The following is a 20,931-nucleotide window of genomic DNA, read 5'->3' on the forward strand; positions in this document are numbered from 1 at the left end:
AAATTAAACAGAAACAGTCATTAGGCTCAGAGATACAAAGCCACCAGACCAAAGGATTGAAACAATTTCAAGGAAAGGCCTCTGAAAAACATTATAAGTTGGTTCTTCAGCTGGGTCTTGGGAAGCCTCTGGGGTTTAGGAACACCAGAATTTATTAAGACAGATAGATAATTTAAGGGGCTAAGACTGTCACTGAAGGAGCCTGAACATGTTTGCCATAGTCGTATTTAGTTAGCAAATTTCTGGACAAGATTAGGTCCAGAAACTCTGATCCTAACCCCACTCCTACCAAATCCTTGGGAGTCATTACCTGCGATGGAGCAATGCCAAACTAACAGACCACATTAAAAAAGAAATAATGCGGATAGAGACCACCAGCCTTCACTATTGTGCCCTGAACCAGCAGCGTGGTTATTGACAGCCATTCATCATGTGGCTGGCAACCCAAGAAAGCCATAGTATCTCCCCATTTCCAACCTAAGGATGGATAAGCACATGCCTTTCCTTTCATTGTACTGCCCACCTGTTGTATCTGTGAACGTTCCTTTGTTGTTTAACTAGGCAAGAGGACTGTTGGCCCTGCCAATCATGCCCCAACCCTTAGGAAAATGTTGTGTATAACACTGGTCACTCCCCAGAGTGAAAGAATGCTCCCCCAGATAATCATACATTTCAAGGTGACAAGTGGAGCCTTACATTCAGCAGCCAGGGCACATCTTGTCATTCTCCTTGAAGAAAAGCTTGCTGAGTCCTTGAAGAAAGCTGGATTTTTGATTTTTTTTTTTTTTTTTTTGGAACATATGGCTAGTCAATGGCCCAGCTGCCGTAAGGACCAAGGTCTTCTCGTTCCAGCTTCAGCGTGCTTTCCAAAATGCAGGGCTGGCTGCCAGGAGAAGAGGAGTAAGACACTGTGCTGCATTAAGGGTTTGTGTTTGTCCCTAAGTTGACTATCACGTAATAATTTTATTTATGCACAGTGCTGAAGAACAAAGATGGTAATGATTTTAGAACATTTTTAGTTAAACCCTTTGAAAATCTGATGAAAATGAAAGATGGCTAGCTAAAAAATATGAGAAGCAGAGACTGGTACTCGATTTTTAGAGGATTTGTGGCTCGATGGCCCGTTCATGGGGCTCCTGACTTCTGTGTCAAATGCAGTGGGTAGGGAGCTGGGGCTTAGGTCACTGATTCAGTATGTGCTTGATATACACATGTCCTCGATACAGTTCCCAACGCCAGAAAAATTTAGTGGATGGATTATTGAAAATTTTAAGTTAAATCAGGTCTTCATTCAATAAACTACCTACAAGAGTCTCTACCCAGTTTGGAAAGAGAGTCCTTTACCTTGTTTCGTACCAGCTGCGTCCTGATGGGGGCACTAGAGAGTATTTTAAGCTACTGCCATCTGCTGGAAGAGGTAAGCGCCATTCTGAACCTAAATAACCTTGCAGAAATCAGGTCTGGGAAACGAAGTGGGCTGGCTGCATGCTAAACTTTAGTGGAGGGCTGAATGTTCCTAGACTGAGTACTGCAAGTCTCTGCCCACTGTTTTCATCTCCTGACTGGCACAGGGAATAGATGCTTACTCTAGAGCCAGATGCCAGGTTTGAATCCTAACTCAGCAGCTTTGAGTTACCACTCATGTGCCATTTCCTCATCCGATGCCAGTCTGCCGTTTGAGGGTGTTAATAGCACTCAAGCAAAATCTTATGTCTAAATTCGTCACCCAATGCCTGGCCTAGAGAAGGCTCTTATAATCAAGGCCAAGGAAGAGTTTGTCAGTTTGGGGAAGATGGTACCAGAGTGTGACCTATGACATAGGGAGGCAGCTGCCACACTTTCTTCTGTAATCAGGCCTGACCTTGAATGTCCTTTATCAATTGTGTCTAGTCCTTGTAGGCTATCGATATCCAAGTTGGCATTTTCCTCCATTTGAGTTTGTATGTGTCCTCAAATGACTGGTTGAATAAAGAATGCCTACCAGGGAAGCACTCTGTTTTCAGAAGTAACCATGTTCTGTGTTCTCCCCCTTTTCATCTCGGCTAGCTGCCTGTGGGCTTTGAATCTGGAGCATCTGTAAACGCCTAGCATTTCACATGTCACTTCTGTCCCCTAGGAGTTGACAATTCAATTATAAAATTGTACTTGTCTAAGACATTCAGCACTGGAAAGCTGACTGAGAATGTTAGCGCACATCTCTAAACTCAGGAGACTCAAGAAGAGGATCATGTGCTCAGGGACAACCTGGGCTACTTAGCAAGACTCTTCCCCCCCCCCAAAAAAAAAACAACAGGAAATGGCTTCTATTTTTGTATGGGGAATGAATGTTCCCTCTGGGCAGTTTTTTAAACTCCTAAGTACTTTGTCTCCATTTTGAATCTTGATTTCCTGTGTGTGTGTGTGTGTGTGTGTGTGTGTGTGTGTGTGTGTGTGTGTGTGTGAAGTATGGAGAGCATACTGCTATCCACAGTTGAGGAAGATCCATGTGCTGCTATAGGTTGAATGAAAGGATGAAGAAAACCCAGGGCCAAAGACACAGAAGGATATGGTCAGGACCCTGCTGCAGCTAGGCTCTACACCACTGATATTTCTGAAAATTTTATTGTGGGCTAGAGAGTTGGCTCAATGTTTAAGAGCACTTGTTGCTCTTGCAGAGGACTCAGGTTCAATTCCCAGTGCCCACATGATGGTTCACAACCATCTGTAACTCCACTCCCAAGAGGTCGGACATCCTCTTTGAGCATCTGTGAGAACTAGGCATGGAGGTAGTACATATGCAGGCAATACACTCATACACATAAGATAATAAAATAAATAAATCTTTTTTAAAAAAGAAAAAGGATTTTATATTTGTGTGGACATTTTACCTGTATGTCTGTCTGTACAGTGCCCACGTGCCTGGTACTCACAGAGGACAGAAAAGGGAATTGGGTCCCCTGAGACTGGAGTTACAGAGAGTAGTGAGCCACCAGTCACCATGCGGGTTCTGGGAATTGAGTCTGGATCCTCTGGAAAAGCAGTCAGTGCTCTTAATCGCTGAGCCATCTCTTCAGCCTCTACACTATTGAGTTTTATGTTCACTCTAGTCATAAGAAGAACCTGCTTGTGGTTTTAGGAATGCCACCATGAACAGTTGCTGTTCAAAGTGACACAAAACAAAAATTCTAAGTCTACCAATGAAGAAAACAAGTGGAATCAAATGGCCAGTGCTCACTCCAGAGGAAAAGGCACATCCTCAGGTAAAGTGTTTTATGCAACACAGTTGTCTACCGAGGGAGATCTTCCTCTAAAACTCCGCTGGTGAACACCAATCTTCACCTCCTATTATATCAAACCATGACATTTGGGACCAGAGAGATGGCGTCCAAGAGTACCAGGCATGCCCATGGTACACACACACACACACACACACACACACACACACACACACACACACACACACACAAACAGGGGGAGGTGGGAGGAGGGAGAGAGAGGGGGTAAAACACTCTACACACAAAATAAAAAAAATAAAAATGTAAGAACTCTGATATTCATCACTGTCATACTCAGTAGCATCTAGTAGCTCCTTCACATGGTAAACTCCTTTTCAAATTACAAATATTTATTTTATTTTTATTAGCATACCAATATGATTCTACGTGAACAAAGCCAATAAACAGAAAAGTCACAAAAAGATAATGCAGTGGGTACTTCAGCAGTGATTTGTGTGGTGGTTAATTTCCATTGTCAGCTTGTCTGGATTTCGACTCACCTCTGGATGTGTCTGTGAGAGTGTTTTTCCAGAGGGGTTTAACTGCATGGGCCACACCATCCATGGACAAGAGTTCTAGACTACATAAGAAAAGGAAAAAGGAAAAAAAAAAAGGAGCTAATCCAGAGTAGCAGCATCCATCTCTCTCTGCCTCCTGACTGTGAGAGCACAGGACCAGCCCCTTCATGCTCATGGACCATGCTTCCTCCTCATGACAGACTGTATCCCTCGGACCACAAGCCCAAATAACTCATCTCTCCTTAAGTCTCACTGCCAGGTATTCTGTCACAGCTGTGAGAAATATGACTAATACAATATGTTATGCATGTCTGCATCTAATGAGAACATCAACATTAACAGCCCGGTTAGTTAGAGAAGAGAGACAATTTGGAAAGAGGAATTTCATTTTTCCTTTGAGGCAGAGAACACCAAGGAACAAGTATTTTTAGTGTCCCCCCTCCCAGGAGATTTGGGCCAAGGCTAGAAAACTGTGCATTGTGTTACATGTATAGACTTCACCTCACACTATATGCATTGTAAGTGAACAGGGCTTGTGGGTCTGTAAATTGTATGTGAGCAGGAAGTCACCATTTAGTAAGAGAAAGAGGACAATTGATTCTAACTTGTCCTTGGAGAGTCAACTATGTTGGAAATAAAACAATAAAAATCTTAGAAGTCATCTTAAGTTTTTTTACATAGTATTTTTTCATACAATATATTTTGATCATGTTTTCCCTCCTCCAACTTCTCCAAGATCCTCCTCACCTCTATACTTACTCAACTTCATGTTCTTTCTTTTTTTCTAAACAAAAACAAAAAATCAAAATCAAAATAAGACAAAAAAAACTAAACCAAAACAAAATGAAATAAAAAGCGCACAAAACAAACAAGCAAACAAAGCAAAACACAGCACAACACATGGAGTTCGTTTTGTGTTGGCCAATTACTCCTGCACATGGGAGCCTGCCCTGGAATGTGGTTTATATACCCCATGATATTCCATTAGGGAAAAATCCATTTTCCTCAAATGGATTTCCCCATTACCAGCAGTTATCAATTGTAAATAGCTTCTTCCCCTTCTCCATGCGGGGATTTTGTCTGGTTTGAACCTGTGCAGGTCTTCTGTATATGAAATATCAGTCCTGTTGTGTCTGGAAGATGCTGTTTCTGTGGAAACATCCACCACCTCTGGCTTTTACAATCTTCCTGTCTCCTCTTCCTGGTGGACCCCTGAGCCTTGAAGGGAGGAGTATGATGCAGACATCCCATTTAGGGCTGGCTATTCTGAAGCCTTTCACTCTGCACATTGTTCAGCTGTGTGTTTCTGTGTTAATTCTCATCTACCTCAAGAAGAAGCTTCTTTTATGTGGGTAGACTAATGCAATGATTTGAGTTCCAGCCTAGTAGGACCACTGGGGGCCCCGTAGGGAGTGGTTCTGCAGGTGTGCAGGTGTCAAAAAGGAAAGCCTGAAGGTGGGGGACAGCTAGGAGGCCCTGGGTCTGTCCTAGTTAGTGTTTTATTTTCCTGCTTCCCACACAAGAGAGCTTGGATATTGCAATATTGAATCCCTTGCTACCACTGTTTCCAGGCTCTTCTTTGGGGAAGGAGAATAGCTACTGAGATACGAAGAAGTGTTTGACAGTATTTGAAATGAAAACTAAGAATGCGTATCTTCGCTAGACTACCATCATCTTATCATCTTCAGATGATGACCCCACTTACTTGGTGATAACCTTCAAAACAAGGGCCCCTAGAAACCAAGCTGAGCCTCCCACGCTGATGCGACTAAGCCCAGGAAGTTCAACCCATCCTGGAACTTCTGCACTCAAGGTGCAAGAGAGTATTCTGACTTGGAGCAGCTTCTGGTGTCATAGGCCTGGGTTAAACACACACACACAAACACACACACACACACACACACACACACACACACACACACACACACCAGTTGTATGGCGGTTTCCCCTAGGAGTGGGGAAGAGGCTCATGAGACTCAGTAGTTAAACGTGTCTGGGAAAGTGAAGACTTGGGTGCTTCTCTAAGGACCCTTCTCAGATTTATAGGAGAAGTATGTAACTACTGGGGGAGAAGACTGACCAGGAGAGCTGCAGAGGACAGATCCTTAAATCGTCAAGCTGCCTGCATGGTGTGCAGAGCTCTAGTGGTGCAGGTTTTCTGAGTCTTCCCTGGTGTTGGGTGGGTTTTTTAGGGATGCTGCTGCCTTTTAAAGTCACCCCTGCTCATGTAAGCAACCTCTCACCTATACTACTCTTCGTAACCCCAAAGAAAACTCACTGGTTCACCAAGTTGGACTTTGGTTCAGTCATTACTTTGGTCTGTCATGAGTTCCCTTTCTGGAGTTGATAGATAGGTGTGTGTTGTGGCTCTCCAGGAACACTCTGTCCCACAACCAAGACATTTACTAGATTTCATTAAGGCAGACCCCAAGTACCTTTAGGAAATACTTTTATGTATTTGACTATGAGATAAAGACTTTTAAAAGACAAAGCCACAATACCATTATATTAATAAATAATAAATAACAACTTCCTAAAATTTTATGTGTTTACATTTTTATCATTGATCGGTGTTATCAGTTTGCTTTCTGTAATGATTACAAAGTACCAGAGTTGAGTGACTTATGAAGAAAATGATTTATTTCGCTCACAATTATGAGGGTTCAGAGGCATGGAACCAGAGTTGTCTTGGCTCATTTCCATATTTTGGGTTCTATTTATATGTCCTCACAACTATTTACTGACCACCTTCATTGTATACTTCCTGGAATTTGGACTTGCTGACTCAACCTGAAATTTTGATCAGATTGATACATCTCTCTTGGTCTGGGCTTTCTTTCTGTGCCTCTATGGGGACCACGATGTTTCTCCTTTCACTGAGTGCAAATGTCATCAGCTTTACTAACACACAGGATTTTATTTGGGTCATGGAAGGCATGAAGACAAGACATAATCTATTCTAGATATAGCTAATAGACTAGTATCAGAAAAACAGACCTTGTTGGGTATGGTGATGCACAGCTTTAATCCCAGAACTCTCGAGGCAGAGGTAGGTGGATCTCAGTGAGTTTTAAGCTGACATCATCTACGTATTGAGTTCCAGGTCAGCTAGCGCTACATAGTAAGACCCTCTTTCTAAATATGCTACATACAGACATACAGACATACAGACATACAGACATACATACTAGAAGCTTCGTGAAGGGAAGCAAGGTTAAGTGAAGTCAGAAGTGCCCATCATTTCTTTTAAGCAGATAAAACATAGGCCTGAGCCAAATACTTTGCATGTGTGTGAAGTTCTTAGTTCCGTGTTACACGCACAGTAGGACTTGGTCACAAATGGCACAGTGACTATTGATAGATTGATTCTCTTAGTTCTGCTACCAGCTTAAAGCAGCCTGGTGATCTAGTGAAGGTCAGCACTCCTTCCTGTGTAGAATGACCTAGGTTCCCAGATCTGAGAGATGGGGACTTCTTTTTACCTACAGTGGCACTGATCCCAGGTAGATGACTTTGACCATAACTACTGCTGAATGGAGATGGAGGAATACTGAAAGTTTTACCTGAAGAATAGCACAGCCAAGAGGCATTTAGATCGAAACTGTGTGTGATCGCTGTCTGCATGGGAGAAATGACATGGGGCAGCTACGCTACTGGGGCAGGTTGAGAGGCTGTGGTCTGGTTAAACTCAGACCTGCAATTGCACAAGTGATTCTTTCCTGGAAGTCCCTGGTGAAAAAGAGATCCACACCTCACACCACATATTTGGATTAACTTCAGCATACCATGGAAAATGAAAAATCACAAAATGCCTGATGGATACATGGGAGGAGAGTACATCGTGAAGGGAAGAAAGGTTGCCTAGACATGATATGAAATGCAGACTCCAGCAAATGAATAAAAAAAAAGTCCATTCTCACTGATATTATTTTTCTTTTTATGACAGGGTCTCATAGGCTGGCCAAAAAATTCACTACATGTCAGAGGGTGGCCTTAAATTTCTGATCTTTTTGTTTTTAATAATGAATGCTGGGATTACAGGTTTATGCCAATATATTCAGTTGATGTGGTGTTGGGGATTGAACCCATGGATTCTACCAAGTGAGCTACCTCCCCAGCCCATCACTGAAACTCTTTGGAGCTTATGATGTCTACACACAAAAAGAATCATCTTAAGCAAAGTCAAAAACAAAGATAATTAAAAAAAATGCTTATACAACATGAGCTTGTATTTACTAGAGATTTTTTTGCTATCAATTTTAAATTTTATTGCCTTGTGTTCAAATAGGTTATAAAGGTTGATTTCAATCTTTTTGACTTTGTAAATATTTGGTTTTCTTCCCAGGATATGGTCTATTCTAGAAAAGCTTCCATGTACTGCAAAGGAGAATGGATATTCTTTCATGTTTGGGTGGAATGTTCTGCAGATATCTGTTAAATTCATTTGATGTATGAGGTCAATTAATTCTGATGTTTTTCTCTTTTTATCCAGATGACCTTTCTATTGGAGAAGTGGGATGCTGAAATCACCTACTATTAATAGATTGATATTAATCTGTGTCTTAATTCCAGTATTATTTTTTTTTATGAAATTGGGTGCAGCAGAGTTTGGTACATATGTGTTTAGGACAGTTTTCTTGATTAATTGGTCCTTTGATTAGAAGGAAGTGTCCCTCTTTATCTCTTCTGATTAATTTAAGTTTGAAGTAAATTTTGTTAGGTCATTCTCCATTCTTCCAGGCCCCTGGAGGACTTGCAGCATTTGAGGGACTGTGTGTGTAGTGGAAATATAGAATCACTAGGCTTTGGGGAGAAACAGCAGTTACGACATAAGGTTGGGAACCAGTAGGAGCACCAAAGGTCACTGGAGGAGAGAATAAGGAGATATTGGGAACAATTACATTGTTTTAGTGTAGGGACCCAAATGAAAAAAAAAATAGAAAATTGCAAGATTCAGTAATGAAGATGGGTACAGGCAAGATGGATCAGTGAGTAGAAGAAGCCTGCTGACATGAATGTAATACTCAAAACCTGTGGTAGAAGGAAGGGTCAGACTCCAGAAAGCTGTTCTCTGACCTCCATGTGTGGGCTGCGCACAATGGTGCAGTCACACAAAATCAGAAACACACACTAATAAATAAAATAAGAATGCTGAGACATCTCACCTTAGAGAGTAAGGAAAGGGGGGTGGGTGGAAGAGAGGCTATTTTCAATCATATGGATGTGGGATGATGATCAAAGTGGGGAAGAGAAATCTCAAGTATACGCTGGTCCAGCCAGTGTCTTCTGGACAACAGAAGAGATGATGATGGGGAAAGAAGAAAAGAAGGGAAGCGAGAGGGAAGAATGAGATGGGAAACCACAGGTCAAGGGTCTGTAGATAGCAGGATCAAAGTCTTACGGCGGATCTGTAAACAGCGCTCAGAACATCGCAGGGCCGATGCCACACTCACGCAGCCTGTAGTCTGGGCCCAGCCTTTCCCTCTCTGAATCTCAGGTTCTCGCTGTTGGTCTGACAACTGGAAGGCATGTTTTGGTGGAGAAGCTCATGCCTGTGAAAGCTGAAGGTGAACAAAGGGGATTCTGTCAACAAAGTGGCACTTTGCTTTCCCGTGACTGTTCCCAAGGCTGTTTTCGGGACAGAAGTAGGCTGAGGAAGGAGAGGATTATGAAAGTACAAACTCAACTCAAAGGAGATGTTTTAAAAAATGAGGTTCAGCCATTCTCCAGAGATAAATACAGTGGAGGCCAGCAAGCTGTAACTTGCACAAATTCTGTCCTAGTGAATAATTGAGATCGTTTTACAAGTGGACAAACAGAACTCCTGCCAGGGCATCTTTCTCTTCTGCCATTCTCAGCTCCAGCTCCTCTGGCTCCCTCTTAATTTCTCACAGGCTTAGTATTTAGTGTTGAAAACTGTACAGTGATACAGCACAGCGTATTTAAATGACCTATTATTGGAATGATACAAAAACAATCACTTATTGAGCATTAGCTGTATTGCTGGCGTTGTGCTAAACACCTTACCTTCCTCAGCAGGTTTAGTCCTCGGATATCCCCGTGAAACAAACTCTAGGGGAGAAAACTGAGATGCAGAGTTTAGATGACCCTGAGATGAGGTAGGTGGGGTTGGAATCATCTTCAGTCAGGTCAGTTTCTGGGCTGATATCAACTTCTAGCCCTGGACCAAGGGCCTGAGCACCCAAGTCTCTCAGCCCCTCTATCCAGTAGCTGCTCCCTTGGCCTGCCTTTCTGGCCTCCCCTTACAAGGTCTTCAACCTTCTTCCCTGCTTCCTCGGCCACTACTTCCTGCCCTCCACCCCCAAACCAAGTGGTTGACTTTTCAGTCACCTCGTTCCTTGGCTCAGCACTTTTTCTCCCAGAGAGGCACTTACTGCCCCTCCTTTGCCCTCCGGACTGCTTCTTGTCAGCATCCACCCAACCACTCTTCAAGGTCCATCTGGGATACAAGCACCCACCTGCAATGGCCTGTGGTCCTCCCACCTCAGATCTGTGATGTTGCCTCTGATGGGCTCTGCTTATGGAGCTGACAGTGCACTTCAAAGATTCACACCACAGCATCCCTCTTGATGCCTACCTCTTGTATTTACTCTGATGTGCTCTGCTTACAGAGTTGATGGTGCAGTTCAAAGTTTTCCGCCATAGCACCTCTCTTGACACCCAAGGGCATACGCCTTGACACTCCAGAATGGGAGCTAAGCACAGACTTCAGGTAACTAGGGTGGCGTTGACACATTCTATTTTGTCCTTCCAGTATACAAAGACAAAATATTATATCCCATGCCCTGAAGAATCTATGCGTGCTTTGATATAAAGATAACATTATTTTTCCAAAATCATTAGGTGAGACTGGGACTCCAGAGAAATGAGTGTTCCCATGGCTGGAAGCCCCCTCCACCCCTTGCTAAGCACCCGAAAAATCTGCAAGTCCAGCTTCAGAAGCAGACAACCAGAACAAGAAGTCCTCAAGAGCAAAACGTGCTTCTGCAATCCTTGTCTCACAGGCCGTGTGCTGACTGTAGAAAGAACTTTCTTCTGTTTGCTCAGATGAATTACAAGTTAACACAGCCACTGAAAGGGTCTGAAAGTCATTTTCCCCTCAGTAGATATGTTTCCCTTGTAATCAAAACTACTTGATTAATTTGCTCAATGAAGCTATTTTGTAGAGTTGGTAAAAGCCCACCAACACGGTTCATGTTCCATGCTCTAATTTGTGGAGTGCCTCGGAGGTCCTGTGTATTTCCATTTCAGAAATTTGCCCTTGTTGGAAACAAAGCCAGACCACATTTTCAAATCCCTGCATTTGTCCCTGAGCCCTCCCACCTTCATACATGGGGCCTTTCTCCGGCTTCTCAGAGTCTAAGAGCCTAAAGGCTAATCTGATAACAGTCACTGCATGCCAGCCCCTCTCAGGCCCTCCTTGCCCTTGGGGTACCACCAGCCAAATCATTTTCTTTCAGTGAGAACCCCCACCTGCTTAGAACATGTCTCTCAGCTAGGACAAAGAGGAATGACTAGGAGCCACCCTGGCCTCAAAGTTTGTGATGCTGCAGCAGTGACATACGCTTACACCTCCATCCTCACAGCAGCAAGGAAGCCCCCTAAGTGAATTCACATGCTTGGCAAAGCAGACAGTGTTCACAGCCTACAGACTCAGCCCAGCTTCTTGGGATCAATACCAGGGAGGAGGACACGTAGGATGATGGTATAGTCACTACAAAGTCACTGGGTGCTCTGATACTGGGAAGGCCCTTACAAGTTGTTCTCCAATCCTTGTCTCACAGGCTTTTATACCCCAACAATGAGCATCAGTGGATGTGGGGGAAGTATTTTCTTGGGCACATTGGCTCTTTGGCATCCACTGTGAATTGTCGACATCAGTGTCTACAGTAGCCCGTAGCAAGGAGCATACCGTACTGGGTAGGAGATTTGGACAGTGCCTGATGGTGTCTACTGCAGTACAGGAGTGACTGACACCCCAGTCGGTGAAGAGATTGCTAAGGTGGTCTGCCTAGCTAATGAGGCATAAGTGATTGTGTGATGCTTGACCTAAGGTTATAGTCATTTGATTATAGAAGATGCCACTTAACTAACACTTTGGATTTAAGGTGTTTCTTGAAATGGGGAAAAGTTAAAAATGTGGGGCAGACTAAGAGAGGTGTAAGTTTTGGGGGGAAGAGGTAATTCATGAAGGAGGGCTAGTCAAACCCCATTCTCAGTCAGGAATACCACGTAGAATGCAGGAGGCTGCTAGAAGCAAGAGTCCCCGAGCCCTACGCTTGCTTCTCTGGGGACTGAGCCCAGCGACTGAACCCCAAGGGAGTTCTTGGTGGTAGAACACGTTCTAAGGGTAAAGAAGGAAGTGAAGGACTTTGCTTGTGGCAAAAAAAAAAAATCCGAGAGAATAAATATAGAAATCAGTATAGAAGTAAATAAATATAGAAGTAACATCACCTGGCAGAGCTTGATGTGATGCCAGGCAAAGCCAGGGCAGCCCATGGTTCCTGTTTAGATTAGGGCCCAGCATGTCTAGCCAACAAGAAAGAAATACAAAAAGGAAGAACTACAACCCTCCCATGTCACTGGAAAATTCTGTGCAAACAGAGGCATTCCTTCGTCCTCAGTTTGCTTAAACTGCAGAAGGTAGAGTCACGCTTCTGCCACTCACCTCTTTAAAGTAGAAACTGTGATTCTGTCTTCCCAAGACGTCATTTCAGTGGTTGAACCAGCCCCGTGAGGGATACAGCAAGTAAATAAAAAGTTAGGAAACTACATTAGAGTCACCTTCTCCACAAGGCACATGGTGATGCAGCTTTTTTTATAAACATGTCTATCAGCAAATCATCCTCTGAGCATCCAACAGACGGTCATGAAATTCTAAGGTTGTCAATATTCTGCATGAGGTGTATATGCCATTTGGACTTATTGATACTAAACTTTAAAAGGAAGGAGTGTTTGAGCTCCACAATGGTACACACACATCCACATACCCCACCCTCAACCCCACTTGCGCACCCCAACACACTTTTGTCATGCATAATCATCAGTCAACTCTCGTCGTCACCCCCCCCCCAAATTTCCCATCAGCTTTAAATGCAAAGAGATCCTCTGAAGGCACAGTGAAACCAGTACAATTCAGCCTCCAATTCCATGACCCAAGGACCTTAAGCCCAGAGCTGTGCTACAACACCACCAAACCCCATCTAAGGCTATTCATCCAAATTGAAGCTCTGCTGCATGCCAGCGCCAGCCAGCTCCACAGCCCTTCTTGCAGAGTTACCTATGCCCCAGTTTAAAGAGAAACTAAGATGAAAGTGCCAGATTCGTTCTGCTCAAATCAGCCGGCTGACATCGCAAACGCGAACACATGTCCCACACATGCACCCAGCAGCCCCGCTTCACACAACCTAGGTTACATTTTGTGTAACGTAATTGCAGAAGAGAGATTAAACTAAAGAGAGTTTTGGTTCAGCTAGAGGTATTATTACATAAAATGGAATGGACAGCACCCTCTGACGCTCCCCATGAGAGAGGAGCAAACCCTTTTTCTGCTGGCCTGTCAAGAAGTAATAATACAAATTCTGAGTATGTTCCCAGGCTGGCGGATATTAACTCACTTGCTTTGCCAGTGTCTACATGCCTAGGAGTCCTGTCAAAACTCATTTGCTCAGCGTATCTGTTCATGCAACCCACCACCTTGCAGCCCTGCTAGCATCTGTTGGGGCATTTCAAACCACCCTTCAACCTTCAGCGTCTACTTGTTATTTTGAGAAACCTCAAACAATTTTAAGGGCATTTTATTTTTCCTGTTGTCATTATTGTTAACAATTTTCATATATCATTAAATTATTTTTCATATGATCTTATAGCAATTTTTGTAACTTTATCAAATAATACGAACATCAAGTATTTTTACAGAATATTTGAAATAATTGATAGAGTTTATAAAATATATAATTCTAGAGATACCCTCAACAGATGTCAATGTAATGTTTTAAAACACACACACACACACACACACACACACACACACACACACACACACACACACGGGCTGTGTGTACAGCTCAGTGGTAGAATGCTTGCCTAGCATGGTCAAGATTATGGGTTCCAAACCTAGACACTAAATATTGTCCCCAAACTTTGGCTGAATTATCATGTTTATCCTTTTAGTTTTATTAATGATTTATATTTTACAGCTAGAAAGGATTTTTTAAATCATTGCATGCAGCCCTGTACGTTCAAAGTCAAAGGATTTACAGTGACAGTGAATCAAGTATTTTGTTGAAATTTGTTCACAAAATTGAAGAAAAGCCAATGGTGGCTAGCACTCAGAAAGATTTCGAGTTCAAGACCAGAGAGGACTCCATAGTTTGTCTCAAAAAAGCAAGCAAAGATAAAAACAATACAAAGCAGAAACAGGGAAAAACAAACCTGAGTGATACTTGTAGTTTGTAATTCACACAAGCTCCTAAGACAATTTAAAACAAACAAACAAACAAACAAACAAACAAGCAAACAAGTTAAAAGTAGCTTGGGTCTTAACCTTATCCAGCTAACCTAATAAAAATGGACAGTTACTTAATTTTATTTCTGAGACGTCAGAGATTTATAAATCATTTTTGGGGGGCTTTTCTTTCCTCCTCTCCTTTGGCCAAGATACCCACAGACAGCTCTACCATTACCCAAGTCTGCATATGTTTTCTAGGATACAAGCAGCCCGCTACTGCCACCACGGAAAAGCTTCCCTCTTCCATCTAAGGTACACAGCACAGGAGTGCTTCCCTCTTCCATCTAAGGTACACAGCACAGGAGTAACAATGACGACTACAAACAAAAATCTAAAATTATGTCAAACTTGCAGAAGATTCAATTATTTCTCAGATGACTTCAGAAGCTTGAGGGCTGTACTGCCTTGCTACACCACATACCTATTGTTTAAGCCAAGTAGGAGTGTTAAGAAGACAAGGTAAGCTCCCAGCTTCTGGGATGACCCAATACTCTGACTCCCCTAGAGTGGGGGTGCTTATGATTCATTTTCACATCCTTTCTAGCCAAACTGGGTTGATGCTCCTGAGCTAACTCCAGTGCACTCTGCAGATGTTTACACTTAACTGGGATCCCAGAATCACCTGTCCGAGGCTGCGAAGACAGGGCTGGGATCATTAAAGACAGAAACCTCAGCAGCCAGAGTGACTGGGAAAGAGGCATGGTCTCTGCCCTGCTGTTTCCAAGAGGGTCAGAGTACCACAGAAGTAAAATTCATAGGGAGGCCATTTTAGACAAGAATTTGAACTCATATTTAAGTGTCCTCATAGGACATGAGCACAGAGAGGGCCAGCTGGCTGCCAGGCTTTTGTTTCACCTCTCAGAACCTTGCTATAGAGCAGGAAGCATCATGGCATACCCCTTCCTCTACCTTCCTCCAAAAGCACAGTCTCCAATTTAAATACATCTGAAAACAACCTAAACATTTCTTTAAAATTCTGATTCCCAGACTGCAGCCCTAACCATTTCAAATCCAACCAGTCTCTGGGTGTCAACGCGGTCTAGAGTGCCTTGGTGATTGCAGCGACTGTGGAGATTCAGTAGTTTTTCTAAAGGCAGGGCAGGCTGCAGAAGTCTCCATTTGATGACATAAAACCTAGTACACTATGGCTAGAGCCAGCTGTGCGAGTGTGTTATTATAGGGTTGGGGAAGGGCACTCACCCCACAATGGTGATTCAGGTCTTTTCCTGTGTACAATCTGCAGACCCTGTCTAATATTTTCCATACTGGGCAATGAGATCACAAACTCCAAAACACTAAATCAAAACCGGAGGCATTGCGGGTCTTCAATAAAACTCCATAGCCCGTACTCCAGGGGGAGGGAGAGGAAAATTAAAACCATCACTGAACAGCGGAGATACTTTATATATACATAAATATATGTGTCCTTACGTGTGTGTGTGTGTGTGTGTGTGTGTGTGTGTGTGTGTGTGTGTGTGTAGCATCACTGGGATGTTGCAATGACTCTAGAGGAAAAGATAACCAAGAGCGATTAGTTCGAAGAAATGGGGCAGACAAGTGGTAAAAAGTCATGTCAAAAATCCCATCTGTGTCCTAGAGAAACCTCACCATAAAGGACACTTGATTTCTGGTCAAGGAAAATGATTTCATGTGGGAAGAGATTACAGAGGCATGCATATGAAAAAGTCAATGAACGTGAAGGGGAGCGTGTGGTGTATTGGCTACGCAATACAGAGAGCTGACGCTAAGGAAACTGACCCAGGACCTCAAAGCAAAGGCTTTATTTCCACATATCAATGTTTCTAGGTCCTACGTGTCTATAGAAATAAAACAATGGACTTTTAATTATGAGTCATTATGCTAATTATGGAAGAAATAGATCACTGAAGAGGGGCAGTGTTCCCCCCTTCCCCCTGTTCGGTTTGTAGGAAGAGAATCTGGGCAGTGTCCTCCTGAAAGTTTAGTGTCCTGTGGGGCAATGATGACACAATCACTCTGCAAACCTAACTACCACGTTTCCAGTGCATAAATGATCCTTTCTGTGCTGATGAGTGGAGAAGACTGATCGCTAATAAGAAATCAGAGAAATCCAAGCAAATGAGGTCTGGCAGGCGCTGTCTTAATTTAGACAAAAGGCTTCAATAAGTAACTTCCAGGTCCCATGTCCATCCTCTGGTCTAAGTCTGTGCAGAAGCAGAAATCTCTAAAGCATTGCCCGTGAGTTCACAGGAGCACACTTCAAGCTGTTTCCTATTAGGTTGGGCTAGTGTGGATTCGGCTCACATGTCAGTCTTTGCAGCTGAGTGAGACTGATCAGCAGGGGCATCCTTTAGGCAGTAGGAAACCCTCATCCACCCCTGCTTTTTAAGAAGTCCTTTCCAACACTGGCACACCACCATCCTCTCAGTTCCCTTTGTAAATGCCACTTTTGTCCTGTATACTCCCCTCCCCCATGGCTATTCTTAGATTCCCCACTTTTCTAAGTACTCAGGAGATATGCCCCACGCACAGCTGAAGTTCCCCCAATGTTTCCAATTTTAATGTTGCCCTTTGGATGTTTAGCACTGACACATAAACATTTTTAAGAAATCTCTGCAAAGGTGGATTTTGACCATGGCTTGAGCCTTCTGCAATGTGATGTTAAGTGGTGTGTGTGTGTGTGTGTGTGTGTGTGTGTGTGTGTGTGTGTGATGTAATGAGATGAAATAAATCTAATTGCACAATGTAGGTAACTATACACAGAGGGAAATTGAGGCTCGTGTGACATGCTCATTGCCAGGGAAGCTGGGGAGGCATACAATGCGGAAGACCTCAGGATTTTGGTCAGGTTAGGATTTACATAAACCAAGGACAAGGAGACAGGCTCCCTCAAAAGCTCAGAGAAACTGTCCCTCCCTCGCAAAAAACAAAACAAAAACAAAAACAACAACAAAAAAAACTACTGACTTTCAGTTTATTTTTTTATCATCCAAATGCAAACTTGGATGCGTCCACTCTGAAACTCGGAAAGCTAAGTGACAAATACAGTAGTCAGGGCCCCACGTTTCAAAGCAGGAAGTATCTTAGATCTTCACTGGTCATGCCCAATTTCCCCCTGTTTGTTTCTAATGGACTTGAACAGCGAATCTATTTTCTGCTATTTTCCCTCTAGTCTCCGAATCTAATGGAAGACCCAAGGTTGCTTTTATTCTGCCAAATAGTTATCTGTTCTTATCTACTCCTTTCATTTGAAGAAACTGAAAAAAAAATGTTTTTCTTTTCTTCGCTTCTCTCATCCTGCATTTCCAGGGACACTGTGAGCGGCTAAAGTTGGTTGAAACAATTTCTGTAGACTCAGGCCTGCTGCCCCGACTTTTCCAGTCCAGCAGAGGTAAAGCGAGCCTCCCTCCCTCCGCAAAGAGCCGGGCAAACACTGGCAGGCCAGGTGAAAGAAAACCGGCCTTGGGAATCAGTCGCTGGAACTGGGGGATGGAGCCTGCGGCTCTCGGGGATGGGTTTTGTGCTTTTTGGCATTTGTCTTCAGCTCCTTACTCTTTGAAAGCTGGGAAATGTGCGTTCCAGCCGGGAAAGCAGGTGCTGTGGCCGCTGGCGGCTAAGGTGGGGGGTGGGGAGGCACAGGCCTCCTTCTGGCTTGACCGCTGGTGTCAGTTAATCTGTGAGTTCCCCCTTCTTCCCATCCTCTCCTCTCCCACCTCAGTCACTTTCCGCATAGGGCATAGTTTCGTTGCACTCTGCAGGCTCTCGCTTCCCGCGAGCTAGTTTCCAGTTCGGGCGGCGGTCCCGAGGGTTTGCAACGCCCCCCTCCTTTTTTTGCAGACGTTTTCTTGCACCTGGTCACATCTCATACTTAATAATAATAATAATAATAATAATAATAATAATAATAATAAATCTATTTTCTTACTTTTAAGTATTGTGCAGTAGGGAAATTGTCCTTTGTAAAACGGTCCCTGTAGAGTAAGGTAGGCTGACTTACGAGTCCTCCTTATACAAAGAATTCTGCAATTTGCATGGTCTTTTTTAAAAAGTGAATTTTAAAAGAAAAGAGATTCGGTTTGTTTGAGTTTAATTTCGAACCGTGCGACGCACCGCCGAGTGTCCATAAAACAGCGAAAGCGCAGGGTCTGAGCCAAGAGAGACTGGCGCAGAGAAACCTACCTCCGCCAGTTTCGGGCGGGCGGACGGGGAGGCTGGAAAGCCAAAGCGCGAGGTTCGACCCGGGCTAGTCGGAGCTTCTCTGCGAACGCAGCGTGTGTGCTCTGCTCAAGATTTCTTCCCAGCAGAATCAAATCGCGTACCCGCGGGGCCAGAATCGAAATTCATCTGCTTATTTAGTTTTTCTCCAGGAGACCTTGAAATGCATGGGTCCCGGGGAACAATCAGCCTGTTACACGCTTCGTTTGCACCCAAATAACTACCCCACACAATCCCATCAAAAATCAAGACGATGCCGAGAAGTGAAGTAGGGCGACTGATTCACTCAGCCTGAACATTCGGGCCCTGCATTCCCGGCTCTGGTGACAAATGGGCAGAATATTTCCTAGCGACTTTTTCAGCCGCCAGCCCCCGGTCCCCAGAAAGACAAACACTTTTCTTTTGGGCCTCCTCTTTAACTTGCAACGCCTAGCAAGTCGCTGGCCTCGTGTACTCACCCCGCCTTGGGATACCTGGGCCACGTCTTAGAATCTACTTCAAGACCCTCACCTTGGTCCTCTGTCCCTGCGTGAGTCCAGCACCAGGTGGACGAGCTTTCGCTGCGCTGGATTCTCCAGCCGGGTGACTTCCTCGCTCCTGGAAACCACTGCTCACTTCGTTGCACGCTGAGCTTAGCACAGGCAATACTAGTTTACCACGCTCAAATGCGGAGTCGACGAGCTTTCTTACCTCTGTGCGCGCCTCACGGACTGTTGTTAGCTGCCCCGGAGCAGTGGAGATGACCAAGGAAAGTTGAGGAGACACTTTGCCTTGTGCAGTCCAATCTTTCAGCCACCTCATCCAGCCCGCCGCCACTCGGGAACTTGCGCAGCCAAGCCGGGACCCGACCCGACAGGGGGCGACAAACTGTAAGGTTTTCCCCCAAAGCCTAGCGGGATTGACCGCTGTGTAGTCCAGCTGGCTGTTGGGGAGGGAACCCTGGTGAAGGGAAGGCTGGCAGGTTCTGCTACGCCGGAGAGCCCCCTCCGAACCCCAAAAGTGCGATCCCTTAAGTCTCACCTCCACCTTCTCCTCTCCCGCACCACAGGGCCGCCTTCCCCTAGGGAGTTTGATGCTGTCTAGATCACACTTTTTGCCAGCCGGTCGAGCAACCTTACAAATGGGAAGCTGGGTCGAAGTAGCTTTCATAGTGGCAAGTCTAGCTTTAGCTTCTCTTTGATGGTGCCTACCGACTCCCCACCTGCAGCTTTAGCTACTTTAATAAATTTCTGGGATGCAGTGGGCTCAGAGATGGAAGCCCTCTTTTTCACACCTGAGAGAGTCCACAGGACGATCACACGTTTCTTGGTATCTCTTGCCTGTCTAGAAATCCTGGAATGATGAGGATGAGCTTTTGGACTATTTAAACGCTGGGAATGAGCCTCTAGATTAGAGGGTATCAATCAGATCTCAAACCATCTAGAAAGAATTGAAGGTGAGGTATCCTGACACCCCCAAGCCTCAAAGAAGTGCTCTGTGCGTTCATCTTCCTCTGCTTGTCTCCCCAACCCACCCACCCACCCACCAACCAAGTGGAAAGCTCTTGCACCCAGCATGCCCACCTAGATCTTTACTGGAAGACTGTTCTGTTCTGGACAGGCCTGGTATTCCAAGTAGGTTTACTGTTCTCATGGGGAAGGGGGTACTTTTTTAGCGTAGACTGATCCCCTAAACCTCTTCCACATCCCAGCAAACTCTTTGATACTCTTAGGGCCTGGGGCTGCTCTGTGTTCTATGGGCCGCGCTGCTAGACAGAGAAGGGGCTTCAACTCTTTAGAAGCTGACTCTCTCTCTCTCTCTCTCTCTCTCTCTCTCTCTCTCTCTCTCTCTCTCTCTCTCTGTTTTTTTTATTTTATTTGCCACAGCTCCAACCCCGTTCTACTGAGTGTTGTACAGTTCCCTGGAAGAGCCCAGAATTTATAACACACATTTGGGTAGGTTGACCGAGGGACATCAAAGTTGCCCCCATCCAGAAAATGAGGAGGGAAAGGGGTCAGGGCTTCCAAAGAGGCTCCCAAGCTATGCTGACAGGGTCAATCTGCGGGAGCTTGAACAGCGTCATTGCACTTGTATGGTGAGCAGTTTCCAGGCTGCTCGGAAGCGCGCCCCGAGCAGGGAGGGACCTGTGTTGGCGAAGAGGGGGTGTTTTCTGGATTTCCGAGGAGTATTTAGACTCCTTGGAAGTGCCAGGAATTGTGGCTGTTTCTGAGTTCCCACCAGGGCCCCCTTCCCTGCTGTTTTGTGTCCAGATGAAAGCTCTGGGTTTCTACTGGTCTCACCTGGAGACTTCGGGGGTCTTGGCCCAGTGGCACCAGTTCAGGTGCAAAACTACACGGTCCCCACCACCACCCTGTTGCTTCCTTTGGGATTGCTGCAGATATCTAGGCCTGCTGGGAAGCCCAGAGCTGTGCATTGATGCGCGGAGTAGAAGCGT

This window comes from Peromyscus maniculatus, chromosome 4 (genome assembly GCF_049852395.1).
Source record: "Peromyscus maniculatus bairdii isolate BWxNUB_F1_BW_parent chromosome 4, HU_Pman_BW_mat_3.1, whole genome shotgun sequence".
In the NCBI taxonomy this organism is placed as follows: domain Eukaryota; kingdom Metazoa; phylum Chordata; class Mammalia; order Rodentia; family Cricetidae; genus Peromyscus; species Peromyscus maniculatus.